The 11423-nt window shown below is 46.9% G+C and overlaps 1 long non-coding RNA gene across 1 annotated transcript; it reads right to left on the reverse strand.

Annotated features, from left to right (window-relative positions):
- Positions 1-5440: 5440 nt before the first annotated feature.
- On the reverse strand, positions 5441-11377 carry LOC122921458. The gene is made up of 3 exons (XR_006387018.1): positions 11199-11377; positions 10967-11034; positions 5441-5645 (listed from the first exon to the last, which is right to left on the reverse strand). It is a non-coding gene; the product is annotated as an uncharacterized LOC122921458 (long non-coding RNA).
- Between the last annotated feature and the right edge of the window lie 46 nt (positions 11378-11423).

Here is an 11423-nt window from a genome sequence, read left to right on the forward strand (position 1 = left end):
GTTATATTCTTGTACATAGGAGCAGTATTATAGTAGTTATATTCTTGTATATAGGAGGCAGTATTATAGTAGTTATATTCTTCTACATAGGAAGCAGTATTATAGTAGTTATATTCTTGTACATAGGAGCAGTATTATAGTAGTTATATTCTTGTACATAGGAGCAGTATTATAGCAGTTATATTCTTGTACACAATGCAGTATTATTGTAGTTACAGTTGTGTTTTTGTTTTATCAAATCGTTAACAAGTGAGGCCATGCAGTCAAGAAATATGGAGAACAATAGGCCATCATGAAACACTATAAAGAAACTGATACATAACAGGATACTGTCACGACAGTAATGTACATATATCTCAAGCAAAGGGAAGGGTCGAATAAGCGTATGGGCCAGCTGCAATGTACAAAATCCAGGCTCTCCAAGGAGACCACATTTATGCATATTTTTGGCTCCTTATCAGCCAATTCCTGAAGACGACATATCTGGTTAACCTTTACAACTCACATAGATTTGGAGGGACAACGCTCAACCAGCAAAGAGGTATCAATGGTTTTGCCATCATGATTAGCAGTGTGGGTAAGCTTTTGTTTGAAAGTGGACAATCCCTAAACAGTAGATTCTGAAGGACCAGTTGAGGTCAAAGGGGCATAGATGTGGAACAAATATTATTTATGAAAGAGTAAGTCATCTACCAGAAAGGCCTAATAAGGATGAAGTCCCACCAAACACGACATAAAGAAGCCTCAGCACCAACAAACATTAAGAAAACGACACCATCAAGTGAGTTTGAAGGAGTTCTCCTGAGTTTTAAGTCATCTCAAAACCCCATGTGATCTACAGAGAACACTCTTGACCTCCAAGCGGCTGAATGACAGACCTAAATTTCTCTCGGGGAGTCGGGAATATATGATGGAGTCTGAAGTCTCTGCTGTAAACTGGCAGTCTGAGAAAGGAGTGAAGTAACTTTTCTTATAAAAAAACACCTAAAGATATAATTTCCCGGCAACCAAGGAAAGACCTGGACTTAGTCCCTTAAAGGGGTTATCCCATCATAATGATCACTGTTAAATCTGTTAATGTTTTGACAGTGATCATTTTTGTAAATATACTTGATTAACAAATTCCCACCGATTAGGATAAAATTCATCCCCACTTACCTTATTGTTGTGACTCGGTCTCCCCTGGTTACGACCACCGCTCTTCTCCAAAATCCCGATGGTCGCGCTTGCCCAGAAGACGCCTTCTTTTCTCCAGGCCGGGCCGCTCGCTGTCCTGAACGCGCACGCTGCCACGCATGCGCGACGGTGACTTCTTCCCGGCCAGAATAGTACAGAGCTACGAACGCGCACGCCAGCTCTGTACTATACTGGCCAGAAATAAGTCACCATGGATGCGCGGCGGCGTGCGCGTTCAGTCCAGCGAGCGGCCCAGCCGGGAGAAGACTTCAATCAAGATGAAGCCCGCCCCCAGCCACAATCCAGGAAGTGAACGCGCGGTGGCAGCAGGTAAGTATAAAAACGCAAAGTGGGATAACCCCTTTAACTTCCTGTCTGTATAGGCAAAGTCTAATAAAGTGGGATTGAGGCTCCAAGTAAAGTCGCAATGTGTAAAATCCAGAAACTGAATAGAGAGGAACATAGGGGCGTGATCTGCAGTAGATGTGACACCAGCATTTACACTCCTCGACTGAGCAGGCCATGATACGCGTTCCTTCCCAATAATTGCCTGCTCATCACAGGATCTCCGAGAACGTGGTATCAATATTTTACATCCCATAAAACCACTAGAATCTATCTCCCCACCTACATAAATGCCTATTTTCTATTTGTAAGAAGGTACAAGGAATCATCGTGGATGATAGGTACGTGTCACCGAGGTTTCTGGCCTCGGTGGAGTAAGAGACGGTTTTTATGTGTCAGCAGCAGTTGCTGTTTGACACCTTGATACTTAGTATGGCTATAATAGCTGATCCGGGACGGCTCTTTCTGGGAGTAGTCAAAGTGCTGGGTGGGTGACTACTCCCCATGTTCCAGGCCGGGTTTTACCAGGCATAAAAACCAGCCAGCACTGCCATGTGGAGAGGATTACCTCCGTCTGAAAGTGGAGCTCACGAGGTCTGTGTGCTGTGATCTGAGGGCTGTGTTGGGATCTGCGGCGAAGGCGGGATCTGCTGGTGAGGGCGAACAGGCCACCTAACGCCTGCCTGTGGACTTGACAAGGCAGAACTTCCAACAGGGTGTGAAGTAACACCTAGGAGAAAAGGTGACTGTTTTGTATATGAACTTTTCATGTGTGAACAATCACCAAGCAACTTGCATTTTTGTTTTGCTTTCACGTTTGAATAAACACTGATGTTTTGAACCAAGAACTTGTACTTTGCCTCTGTGCTGCACCCGCTAATTCTAACTACCAGAGCGAATCCCCACATATTCTTTCAGGTTGTTAGGGAAGGATGATTAAGCAGCACCTGGGCGATGTGTTCTGTGGGTGTCCTAATACAGTGGTTTTGTATTCTTCTACAAACAGCAAAGAAAACTGTAGCATATGATCCCCCTTATCACAGGACATGTAGAATGGGTCCACCCATGCGGTGATTGTGATCCGTCCACCTCTACTGCCTCAGTGAGGGGCAGTTGAAAAGCACTGAAGGATACTTTTATAAGGGGCTGTATAGCTGGGGATACAACTGCTATGTTTAGTAGTGACCATCTACCACTATACCCCAATGAGTGCTTTAGGTACTGCTCATAACCGGTTTCATCTGGGGTTAACAGAAAACCACCACTGTGATGATCACACTCCAGTACTGCTGTCAGTAGTTACACCATAGAGTGTTTACTGAGCAAGGTTCTTAGAAGAATGTCCCAATATGCTGGAACCTGTCCCTAGACTGTCCCTGTCCCAATATGGATTCATCAGGAGATGTCCGATTACGAGAGACCTGCCTACATGTTGTGTAGTCTGGAGGCATCTGACCTATGGTGTGGTTAGTCGTGATGTGCTGCTTTTTATATCTGAGCTATCCCCTCCCTAAAATTCCAGGCCAATCGCCCCTGTCCAGATTTGAGGATTGATAAAGGGGGCGGTGATCAGCCCAACCAGTTAGAGCAGGCGACCACTGACAGCACCACATTGCCATTCACAGCAGAGTGCTGCTATCTGAGCTGCACCTTATTTCTCAAATCCAAAGCCTTCACCGAAAAAATATGAGACAGATATACAAGAGGTAAGGGGGACCCTGGGGCAGTAGACAGGCTCGGTGGTGTTTGCTATTTGCCGAGTCTGTCTGCCACCCGAGGGCCCCCCTTTCCTCTTGTATATCTGTCTCATGTAATTTGGGACGAGGGTTTGCATGAGGGAAATGGGGTGCAGCTCGGAGAGCACCACACTGTTGTCAATGTGATTGTAAACAGTATCGCCTGCTATGACTGGTTGTCGTGCTCTCCACCCTGTTCATCAGTTCTCCAATCGGAGGGGGGGGGAAAGGGTTCATGCTCCTCCCTGATTGGATGATGGAGTAGCTGACTTTCTCCGCCCCCCTCTGACATGGACAGGGCTGATTGGCCTGGACTTTTAGGGAGGGGATATCTCGGATATAAAAAGCAGCACATCAGGGCTGACTGTGGCGGCCTCTGTTGTGTGCGACATGACACAGGTTGCCTGCGGAAATGTCTTGTTGTTGCAGCACGTAGGTGGCTCCTCCATTCCCCTGAGTCCTTCCCTGTCTGGTGCAGAAGGGGTTAATTAGCTGGCAGGTGTGGATTTAGGTGTGTCTTGGGTGTGGCCTCTTGGCTCTTTATATGTTGTGTTGTGAGCCTGAGGTCAGTTTCCATCCAACCTTTGCGTTAGCTGGAGTGTTACTCCTTTCTTGGATATACCATCTGTCCAGTGGAAGGGCCTCCTAGCTAGACATACTGCCATGGGGGGAGACTCCCCACAGTATAACATAGGAGAACAGGGAAGCAGCTAGGCCTGGACAGATGGTATATCCAGGAAAGGAGCAACACTCCAGCTAACACAAAGGCTGGAGGGCAACTGACCTCACGCTCACAACACAACATATAAAGAGCCAAGAGGCCACACCCAAGACACACCTAAATCCACACCAGCTAGATAATTAACCCCTCTGGTGCCAGACAGGGAAGGACCCAGGGGAAAGGAGGAGCCACCTACATGATGCAACAACAAGACGTTGCATGCACTGCAACCGTGTCACGGCGCACACAACAGAGGCCGTGACACTGACCACACCATAGGTCAGATGCCTCCAGTCTACACATGTAGGCAGGTTTCTCTACTAGGACATCGCCTGATGAATGCATATTGGGACAAGGAAAGTCTAGAGACAGGTTTCTGCATACTGGGCTGTCCTTCTAAGGACACTGCTCAGTATACACTGTAGGGCGTAATTAGGGACAGCAGTATTGGAGAGCGATAATCATCACTGATGGTGGTTGTCTGTTAACCCCAGATCAAACCTCCTAACAGCAGTACCTGTTTGGGGGTATACTGGTGGTGGTAGATGATCACCACTAGAGGTGGACGGAACACAATCACCACATGGGTGGACCCAGTGTACATGTCCTGTGATAAGGAGGATTGTATTTTATGGTTTCTGGAAGAACACACACTCGGTGGGACACTAACCACTACTACCTACTGAATACACTCGGTGGGACACTAACCACTACTACCTACTGAATACACTCGGTGGGACACTAACCACTACTACCTACTGAATACACTCGGTGGGACACTAACCACTACTACCTACTGAATACACTCGGTGGGACACTAACCACTACTACCTACTGAATACACTCGGTGGGACACTAACCACTACTACCTACTGAATACACTCGGTGGGACACTAACCACTACTACCTACTGAATACACTCGGTGGGACACTAACCACTACTACCTACTGAATACACTCGGTGGGACACTAACCACTACTACCTACTGAATACACTCGGTAGGACACTAACCACTACTACCTACTGAATACACTCGGTGGGACACTAACCACTACTACCTACTGAATACACTCGGTGGGACACTAACCACTACTACCTACTGAATACACTCGGTGGGACACTAACCTCTACTACCTACTGAATACACTCAGTGGGACACTAACCACTACTACCTACTGAATACACTCGGTGGGACACTAACCACTACTACCTACTGAATACACTCGGTGGGACACTAACCACTACTACCTACTGAATACACTCGGTAGGACACTAACCACTACTACCTACTGAATACACTCGGTAGGACACTAACCACTACTACCTACTGAATACAATCGGTGGGACACTAACCACTGCTACCTACTGAATACACCCTGAAAAAACAAAGCAGGCATTTATGCATTTATATAGGTGGGATGACAGATTCTAGTGGTTTCATGGGATATGAAATAAGTCACGCTTTAATATTTCCCCCAGAATATTTCCGTCCTGCGACGAGCAGGCAATCATCGGGAAGGTTCGGTTCCTTCCTGGTCATTGCCTGCTCAGTTGGGTGTGTAAATGTGCCGTTAGACTCTTCTGTTGGTGTCACATCTACTTCAGATCACGTCCTTTCTGTTTAGTTCCTCGATTTTCCACATGCTCAGTTTAGTTCTCTAACAACCTGATAAAAATAAAAGAAAATAGTATAATTTATATAGGCGGGAGGATTATCAAGTAAAAGTGAAGGGTTACGTTCATCGTTTGTGGTCAGCAGGTCCCTGTTCACACAGCACAGTCTCCTGCCCTGGAATGATGACTTGCGGTGTCCACATGAGCGATGATCTCACCCGATGAATGAGCGTTCACTAGTTCATCGGCAGCACCTCTACACTGGCCCAGGGTCAATAACCTGGAATACGTCCACCAGTTTCTGCCTGCCATACGGGCTCAGCTGTAGTCACCTGAAATCCCTCAAATAATGCATTTTTGGAATACACTTTATTACACGAATGACGCAAACCCGCTGGTACTCCCGTTCAAGGCGGCTCCAGGTGGTGGTGGTAGTAGTCCTGTAATATCCTGCTGAAAACATTATGACTAAGAACTGAACAGTTCGAAACGCGTTAATCTGGGAGAGTGAAGAGGGGTGCCACTGTACTTGTATATACAATTTGGTGCAATAAAGACCGGGATTGACAGAACTTTACCACGAGTGCTGGAGCCTCCATTTTTCTACACGTTATGATGTCTGGACTGGCTTGGGTCTGCTCCGCGCACTGAATCACAGGATGAAATTGGGTGAGCTGGACAACCTACTATTCCTGCTGAAAACAGTCCACTTCCTATAGAGTATATTACACGTAGCTGAGTGTATTGCCCCGCACAGAAGGGTGGTACTCCCAGCCGCCACTGAAAAATAGTCTTGGTTTACAAGGACACAGGAACTCCCAATTAAGAGCAGCTCACGATGATGATGGTGGTGGTAGTAGTGACGTGGGATCCAGCTGTAAGCATTACCTCCCCTTTACAGTACACAATCTATTGCCCTCTATAAAGGGTGGTACTCCCAGCTCAGTTACACTGTGTTGTCTCAATTCAGTATACTGCCCTGACAGGTGGTACTCCCAGCACACTTTGATTGAATCCTGTACTCTTAGGACAAGCGGTACTCCCCTTAAAAAGAGCAGTGCCAGCGATACTTTGGGGGCCGGGGCTGATGCTGAGTCCGTCCAAGCCTGGCATACACGGAAGCATAATCTTTATTTATATTGCGCTAATATATTCCGCAGCGTTCGTGTACAGTCATAAATAAGAGGAGTGAGAGCCCTGCTCCCAAGAGCTTACAATCTATGAGGAGTAAGGTGACACAAGAGCTTACAATCTATGAGGAGTAAGGTGACACAAGAGCTTTCAGTCTATGAGGAGATATAGATTGTAAGCTTTTGTGTCGCCCCTATCTCCTCATAGACTGTAAGCTCTTGTGTCTCCCCTAAGGATATAGGGCTGACACAAGAGCTTACAATCTATGAGGAGATAGGGCTGACACAAGAGCTTACAATCTATAAGGAGATAGGGCTGACACAAGAGCTTACAGTCTATCTCCTCATAGATTGTGAGCTCTTGTGTCAGCCCTATCTCCTCATAGACTGTAAGCTCTTGTGTCTCCCCTATCTCCTCATAGACTGTAAGCTCTTGTGTCACCCCTATCTCCTCATAGACTGTAATCTCTTGTGTCGCCCCTATCTCCTCATAGACTGTAAGCTCTTGTGTCGCCCCTATCTCCTCATAGACTGTAATCTCTTGTGTCGCCCCTATCTCCTCATAGACTGTAAGCTCTTGTGTCACCCCATCTCCTCAATAGACTGTAAGCTCTTGTGTCTCCCTATCTCCTCATAGACTGTAAGCTCTTGTGTCACCCCTATCTCCTCATAGACTGTAAGCTCTTGTGTCACCCCTATCTCCTCATAGACTGTAAGCTCTTGTGTCACCCCTATCTCCTCATAGACTGTAAGCTCTTGTGTCACCCCTATCTCCTCATAGACTGTAAGCTCTTGTGTCACCCCTATCTCCTCATAGACTGTAAGCTCTTGTGTCACCCCTATCTCCTCATAGACTGTAAGCTCTTGTGTCTCCCCTATCTCCTCATAGACTGTAAGCTCTTGTGTCTCCCCTATCTCCTCATAGACTGTAAGCTCTTGTGTCTCCCCTATCTCCTCATAGACTGTAAGCTCTTGTGTCACCCCTATCTCCTCATAGACTGTAAGCTTGTGTCACCCCTATCTCCTTATAGATGTAAGCTCTTGTGTCAGCCCTATCTCCTCATAGACTGTAAGCTCTTGTGTCTCCCCTATCTCCTCATAGACTGTAAGCTCTTGTGTCGCCCCTATCTCCTCATAGATTGTAAGCTCTTGTGTCACCCCTATCTCCTCATAGACTGTAAGCTCTTGTGTCACCCCTATCTCCTCATAGACTGTAAGCTCTTGTGTCACCCCTATCTCCTCATAGACTGTAAGCTCTTGTGTCACCCCTATCTCCTCATAGACTGTAAGCTCTTGTGTCTCCCCTATCTCCTCATAGACTGTAAGCTCTTGTGTCTCCCCTATCTCCTCATAGACTGTAAGCTCTTGTGTCTCCCCTATCTCCTCATAGACTGTAAGCTCTTGTGTCACGCCCTATCTCCTCATAGACTGTAAGCTTGTGTCACCCCTATCTCCTTATAGATTGTAAGCTCTTGTGTCAGCCCTATCTCCTCATAGACTGTAAGCTCTTGTGTCTCCCTATCTCCTCATAGACTGTAAGCTCTTGTGTCTCCCCTATCTCCTCATAGACTGTAAGCTCTTGTGTCACCCCTATCTCCTCATAGACTGTAAGCTTGTGTCTCCCCTATCTCCTCATAGACTGTAAGCTCTTGTGTCGCCCCTATCTCCTCATAGACTGTAAGCTCTTGTGTTACACCTATCTCCTTATAGATTGTAAGCTCTTGTGTCACCCCTATCTCCTCATAGACTGTAAGCTCTTGTGTCTCCCCTATCTCCTCATAGACTGTAATCTCTATGTGTCTCCCCCTATCTCCTCATAGACTGCAAGCTCTTGTGTCACCCCTATCTCCTCATAGACTGTAATCTCTTGTGTCAGCCCCTATCTCCTCATAGACTTGTAAGCTCTTGTGTCACCCCTATCTCCTCATAGACCTGTAATCTCTTGTGTCACCCCTATCTCCTCAGTAGACTTGTAAGTTCTTGTGTCATCCCCTATCTCCTTATAGACTGTAAGCTCTTGTGTCACCCCTATCTCCTCATAGGACTGTAAGTTCTTGTGTCACCCCTATCTCCTTATAGACTGTAAGCTCTTGTTCACCCCTATCTCCTCATAGACTGTAAGCTCTTGTGTCACCCCTATCTCCTCATAGACTGTAAGCTCTTGTGTCTCCCCTATCTCCTCATAGACTGTAAGCTCTTGTGTCACCCCTATCTCCTCATAGACTGTAAGCTCTTGTGTCACCCCTATCTCCTCATAGACTGTAAGCTCTTGTGTCACCCCTATCTCCTCATAGATTGTAAGCTCTTGTGTCATCCCCTATCTCCTCATAGACTGTAAGCTCTTGTGTCACCCCTATCTCCTCATAGACTGTAAGCTCTTGTGTCAGCCCTATCTCCTCATAGACTGTAAGCTCTTGTGTCACCCCTATCTCCTCATAGACTGTAAGCTCTTGTGTTACCCCTATCTCCTTATAGATTGTAAGTTCTTGTGTCACCCCTATCTCCTCATAGACTGTAAGCTCTTGTGTCACCCCTATCTCCTCATAGACTGTAAGCTCTAGTGTCTCCCCTATCTCCTAATAGACTGTAAGCTCTTGTGTCACCCCTATCTCCTCATAGACTGTAAGCTCTTGTGTCTCCCCTATCTCCTCATAGACTGTAAGCTCTTGTGTCACCCCTATTTCCTGATAGATTGTAAGCTCTTGTGTCAGCTCTATCAGGAAATAGGGGGTGACACGAGAGCTTACAGTCTATGAGGAGATAGGGGAGACACAAGAGCTTACAGTCTATGAGGAGATAAGGGAGACACAAGAGCTTACAGTCTATGAGGAGATAAGGGAGACACAAGAGCTTACAGTCTATGAGGAGATAGGGGAGACACAAGAGCTTACAGTCTATGAGGAGATAGGGGAGACACAAGAGCTTACAATCTATATCTTCTCATAGACTGTAAGCTCTTGTGTCTCCCCTATCTCCTTATAGATTGTAAGCTCTTGTGTCACCTTACCCCTCATAGATTTTAAGCTCTTGTGTCTCCCCTAAGGAGATAGGGCTGACACAAGAGCTTACAATCTATAAGGAGATAGGGGTGACACAAGAGCTTACAATCTATAAGGAGATAGGGGTGACACAAGAGCTTACAGTCTATGAGGAGATAGGGGTGACACAAGAGCTTACAGTCTATGAGGAGATAGGGGTGACACAAGAGCTTACAGTCTATGAGGAGATAGGGGTGACACAAGAGCTTACAGTCTATGAGGAGATAGGGGCGACACAAGAGCTTACAGTCTATGAGGAGATAGGGGAGACACAAGAGCTTACAGTCTATAAGGAGATAGGGGTGACACAAGAGCTTACAGTCTATAAGGAGATAGGGGTGACACAAGAGCTTACAGTCTATAAGGAGATAGGGGTGACACAAGAGCTTACAGTCTATGAGGAGATAGGGGTGACACAAGAGCTTACAGTCTATGAGGAGATAGGGGTGACACAAGAACTTACAATCTATAAGGAGATAGGGGTGACACAAGAGCTTACAATCTATAAGGAGATATAGACTGTAAGCTCTTGTGTCTCCCCTATCTTCTCATAGACTGTAAGCTCTTGTGTGACCCCTATGAGGAGATATAGATTGTAAGCTCTCGTGTCTCCCCTATGAGGAGATATAGATTGTAAGCTCTTGTGTCTCCCCTAAGGAGATAGGGCTGACACAAGAGCTTACAATCTATGAGGAGATACGGTGACACAATAGGGCAGTACATATAAGGCTGCGTGAGCTGTCACCTGCTGGTACATGTAGTCCTCCTGAGTACATGGGGTGTGGTGGATACCGATGGATCGGGTTCAGAAGAATGATGGAGAAGGGTCAGGTCAGGGGATGTAATAGGCCACCCTGAGGGATGTGTTTGTAGGGAGCGTGTAAACCTGTGGACGCTGCGATTTCCCTAATTCCTTGGGTTGGGGCGTTGCAGAGAACTGGCGCGGCTCGGGAGAAGTCTTGGAGACTTTAGCTGAACTGAGAGATTATTATTATTAAAGCGCCATTCATTCCATAGCGCTGTACATGTGAGAAGAGGTGTACATACATAATACGGAGGAGATGATGGAGGAGATGTAGGGGGTGAGAATGAGCGGACAGTCTGTGCGACCCGGGGTGTGTGAACAGAGGAGAGCGGACGCCCCCCACCACACCATTCCTTCATGGCAATGACTTGTGATAAATCCTGGCCATTACATCACTTACGTCACATTCTACCAGTATGACACGTCCGCCCAGCAGCGCCCAGTCAGCTTCCAGCCAAGATGGCGGCTCTGCCAATGGAAAAGGAGAGACATGGGTTATAGAAGATAAAAAGGGGTCTCCACTGCTTACTGGGGGCAGTTGGTTAGAGGGGCTCTCCAGTTTAATGGGGGCACTAACTTCATGACTAAGGTGGCCTGTAAATTGGCGCCAAAATAACCATAACCGTCCTCACTGTGTAATGAGGTGACTGTGAGGTAAATGCCCGGATGAGGAGACTCCTGTATGCGGTTTATGACTGCCACTATATGACACCCTTCACATATGGACTGGATAAACGCTCCTCCGGTCACACCGGCCTCCGTTCTATAACGGGTATAGCGGGGCCTACAGGCCGCTCAGGCTCGGACTACATCTCCCGGCATGCCTTGGGACGTCGCACGCTACGTGACCCCGCTTT

Source organism: Bufo gargarizans, chromosome 11, assembly GCF_014858855.1.
Source record: "Bufo gargarizans isolate SCDJY-AF-19 chromosome 11, ASM1485885v1, whole genome shotgun sequence".
Lineage (NCBI taxonomy): Eukaryota > Metazoa > Chordata > Amphibia > Anura > Bufonidae > Bufo > Bufo gargarizans.